General features: G+C 43.3%; 1 pseudogene; it reads left to right on the forward strand.

Annotated features, from left to right (window-relative positions):
* The first annotated feature begins 1788 nt into the window (after nucleotides 1-1788).
* LOC103920431 lies at nucleotides 1789-3924 on the forward strand (annotated as a pseudogene).
* The last annotated feature ends 728 nt before the right edge of the window (nucleotides 3925-4652 follow it).

The raw sequence follows: 4652 nt of genomic DNA on the forward strand, positions 1-4652 counted from the left end.
AGAGCAGTGTAAGAATAAATCTTCACAGGCCTTTGCAAATACTTTCATCTAAAAGACAATCAAATAAAAAGAACTATAATGGGACTAGTTCTGTTGCCTTGCCTTTTGTATATACTTCTCCAGAATAACAGCCCTTTATGATCATATTTTAAAAGAAGATGTTATCATGAAAAATTTGACTTAGTAAAACCAGTCACTGATTGATGAAGTTATGAACATGTATACAGATGGTTGAAGTTATGCATGTATACAAATTTTATAAGGGCTAATATAAGGATTGTTTATGCTCATGTATCTCCAGGGCTCACTCCGGCACTCCAAAGGAGAAGGCACTTTCTTACTCTTACTGTTAATGAAACAGTAAAAATGGACACCCCCCCCCCCCATAGATTATGACTACTTGAACTTTTCATAGTGCTACTTGTGCAGTCACACAATGCACATTAAATTAGATTGATTTAATTCTTGAAAGACAGAAGGATAGTCTTCAGGGGTGATGCATCCATATTACAAATAATTTATATGCAGCCTGCATTCTTCCAGTGAATTGCTGGCACAAGCTGTAGCTAAGCAGAATTTGGGTGTCCTCAGCTGAAGCAGATTGGGCTTTGGTTTCCTTTATTTGAGGATTATTGATGTTTTCTTCTACTCTCTGCTGCTGTTAGAAATGTGGTCTTTTATGTTAATGATGGCATAGTGTATTTCCAGAGGGAAAACTTGCTAATGCCTTTGACTTTAGCCCAAAGCTAAATGGTTCCAAGCAGAAGGGTATTTGAGAGGTTTCAATTTTAGACTAAATCACTGTTTCATTTTTCACATACTGGAGTTTTCAAGCTGTTTACTGATGAAAAGAACACTCTGTGCACTGAACCATTCAATCCATTTTAGTTAGATGTATGATATTTTCATTTCTGTCAAAAAGACCTGTAAAATCCAAGAGAAGCCTTATATTATCTTTAATGCAAATTAATACCATGAATTTGCCACTTAAAAGCAAAACCAGTGGATAGAGACTGTACATTCATTCCTTTCCTACAAAGTGATTATTTCTTTAATGTAGATAATGAAAGAAAACCAAATGTCTGTAAATAGGATTTTTAATGGATTAGAAAAAGAAGGTGATTTCCAATGAAAACCATGAAACTGAGAGGACTACTACTGATTCTTGGATTGGTCAGTCAAGAGCACACAGTCGCACAACTTCAGTTTTCAATAGAATCTGAATTCCCTGCTGATACCATTACAAGTTGACAGAGGAAAATGCTGGAGAACATTTTTTGCTTTCAAAGTTTCTTAGTCAGATGAATGGGAAGCAAGAGAAAGAAAGATAATATTCCATTTGCCCAAGCTGATTTATCAGAACTAATGATAGTTTAAAAAAAATTTTTTTAGCAAAATTTTATACTCTCTGGAAAGGTAGTTCTGCTGTTAGCTTCTTTTTGAAAAGAAGAGGTCAGCATGAACTCTGTTTTTACATAAGAACAGGAACAAACGTTAGGGTCATAAAATTCTTAAGTTTGTTTCCATCTCAGTAATAACGGCATTCTCTTTTATTTCAGTAGATACTATGGTTTGCCTGTATTTTTAATACTCCTCAAGTGTATGTATACCAATGCACGCAGCCTGGGGAACAAACAGGAGGAACTGGAACTTTACGTCCAGTCAGAAAGTTATGATATCATAGGAATAACTGAAACATGGGGGGACAACTCACATGACTAGAGGATCATGTTGGATGGCTATAGGCTGTTTTGTAAAGACAGGCAGGGAAGAAGAGGAGGAGCCGTCATGTTCTATGTTAAGGAGAACCTTGAATGTATAGAAGTCAACTACGGTGATTGTGGAAGCTCTGTCAAATGCCTCTCGGTCAAGGTCAGAGGGGTTGTCTCCAAGGGGGATCTTATAGTAGACATCTGCCACTGACCTCCAAACCAAGACGATAAGGCCAATGAAGCAATATTTGGGTCACTTAAGCAAGCTTTGGGTCAACAGAACCGGGTTCATATGGGTGACTTCAACTACCCAGGCATTTGTTGGTAGAACAATACAGCAGCTCACATGTCATCCGCCAAGTTCCTGGAATGTGTAGAGGACTGCTTCCTCATACAAATGTTAGATGTGCCAACCAGGAATGAGGCACTGCCGGACTTCCTAGTCACAAACCAAAAAAACCTGCTTTGTAGTATCTCAGTTAGTGATAGCTTTGGCTGCAGTGATCACAATATTGTGGAGTCTGGGATCCTGCTGAGCATGCTGAAGGTTAGTACTATGACAAAGGTTTTAGATTTTAGAAGAGAGAACTTCAGCTCACTCAGAGCTCAACTGGGAGGGATTCCGTGGGAAGCTTCCATGGAGGATAAAGGAGCTAGCGAGTGCTGGGAGTTTTTCAAGAACACTCTCCTGGAAGCACAAAAACACTTCATCCCCCTTAAAGGTGAGGGAAGTAGGTAGAGCAAGAGACCCCCCTGGCTTAACTGCGAGCTTCTGAGTCTGCTCAAAACCAAAAGAGAACCGCACCAGAGATGGAAAAGCGGATGAACACCCATTGAGAACTACAAGGGCATTGCCAGGGCGTGCAGAGATGCAGTTAGAAAAGCAAAAGCTCAGCTCAAATTGAAATTGGCCAGAGATGTCAAAAACTGCAAGAAAGGGTTCTTCAGGTATGTAAACAACAAGCAGAAACAGAAGGAAAATATTGGCTCACTGTTAAACAGGAGAGGTGAATTAGTCACCAGCAATGGTGAAAAGGCAGAGGTTCTCAACACTTCCTTCACCTCTGTCATTACCAGCACTGTTGGACCCCAGGCCCTGGGAGCAAAATTCCAGGTTGATGCAAACACAGACCCACCGTCAGTGAAGGAAGAGTTGGTATGTGAACTATTACAGGAGCTTGACCCCTACAAGTCGATGGACCCTGACAATATCCACCCGAGGGGGTTAAGAGGGCTGGCTGAGGTTGTTGCAAGGCCGCTCTCCATAATCTTTGAGAAGTCGTGGAGAGTGGGGGACATCCCAGGAGGCTGGAAGAAGGCTAACGTCACCCCCATCTACAAGAAGGGCTTAAAGGAGGATCCAGGAAATTATAGGCCCATCAGTCTTACTTTGGTCCCTGGGAAAGTTATGGAACGAATCCTCCTGGGGGCTATCACAAGTCAAATGAAGCACGTGATTGGGAAAAGCCAGTATGGATTCACCAAGGGCAAATTGTGCTTGACAAACCTGATCGCCTTCTATAACAAAGTAGCCTCCTCAGCTGATGTGGGGTGAGTGGTGGACGCTGTCTACCTGGATTTCTCCAAGACTTGCGGTACGGTTTCCCACAGCCTCCTCCTAGAGAAACTGATGCGTTTCAGTCTAGGCAAGTGGTCTGTGCAGTTTGTGGGGAGGTGGCTGACAGGCCGCGCCCAGAAGGTGGTGGTAAATAGCTCCTTTTCAAACTGGCAACCTGTCACAAGTGGGGCCGATACTGGGCCCAACGCTGTTTGATATCTTCATAAGTGATCTGGATGATGGAATCAAGTGTACCCTGATGAATTTTGCCGATGATACCAAACTGGGGAAGTGGACACTTCGGAAGGGAGAGCCACCTTGCAGGAAGACCTAGATAGTCTGGAAGAGTGGGCTAACAAGAACCTTTTGCAGTTCAACAAAGACAAATAGAAGGTCTGGGAAAACCTGGGAAAACGTAATCCAGGAGTGGAGCACAGGCTGGGATCTAGCCCGCTGGGGAGCAGCTCTGTGGAAAGGGACCTGGGGGTCCTGGTGGACAAGAAGCTCAATATGAGTGAACAGCGTGCTGCTGTGGCAAAGAAAGCCAACAGGATGCTGGGCTGCGTCAACAAGGGCATCACCAGCAGAGATAAAGAAGACATTACCCCACTCTACCCAGCGCTTGTCAGGCCACACCTGGAATACTGTGTTTAGTTAGACCACACCTGGAATATTGTGTTTAGTTTTGGTCCCTGCTATACAACAAAGATGTGGGCATACTGGAGGGGGTCCAGAGAAGGACCACAAAGATGTTCAAAGGACTGGGAAGCCTGCCATATGAGGAAAGGCTGAGAGAACTGGGTTTGTTCAGCCTTGAGAAAAGAAGGCTTAGGGGAGACCTTATCACCATGTTCCGGGATTTAAAGGGTGGCTACAAAGGAGCTGGGAGACTCCCTTTTTAGAAGAAGTCACATGGAAAAGACAAGGGGTAATGGGTACAAGTTACTCCTGGGGAGATTCCGATTGGACACAAGATGAAAAATTTTCACATGAGAACAGTCAGCCATTGGAATAATGTCCCCAGGGAAGTGGTGGATTCCCCAACACTGGACACTTAAGATTCGGCTGGAGAGGGTGCTGGGCCACCTTGTCTAGACCCCGCTTTTGCCAAGAAAGGTTGGACCGGATGATCCTTGACATCCCTTCCAACCTGGTATTTTGTGATTCTGTGATATCTCTGGATTGTTTATGTCATTCCTCTCCTGCAATTTTCTCCCACATATTTTAGTCTCTTTCAGAGTGAACAAAAGAGGAGTTCCTTCATTGTCCTCTAGCCATCTCAATGACACAGAGAAGACGTGGGGATCAGGTGGCTTTTTTACTTCAGTTTGTCTCCTTCTTGAGTCTTTTGTTCATTTGTTCAGAGGTTCATTGTTGCCTGA

Source organism: Pygoscelis adeliae, unplaced genomic scaffold (genome assembly GCF_000699105.1).
Source record: "Pygoscelis adeliae isolate BGI_AS28 unplaced genomic scaffold, ASM69910v1 Scaffold45, whole genome shotgun sequence".
NCBI lineage: Eukaryota > Metazoa > Chordata > Aves > Sphenisciformes > Spheniscidae > Pygoscelis > Pygoscelis adeliae.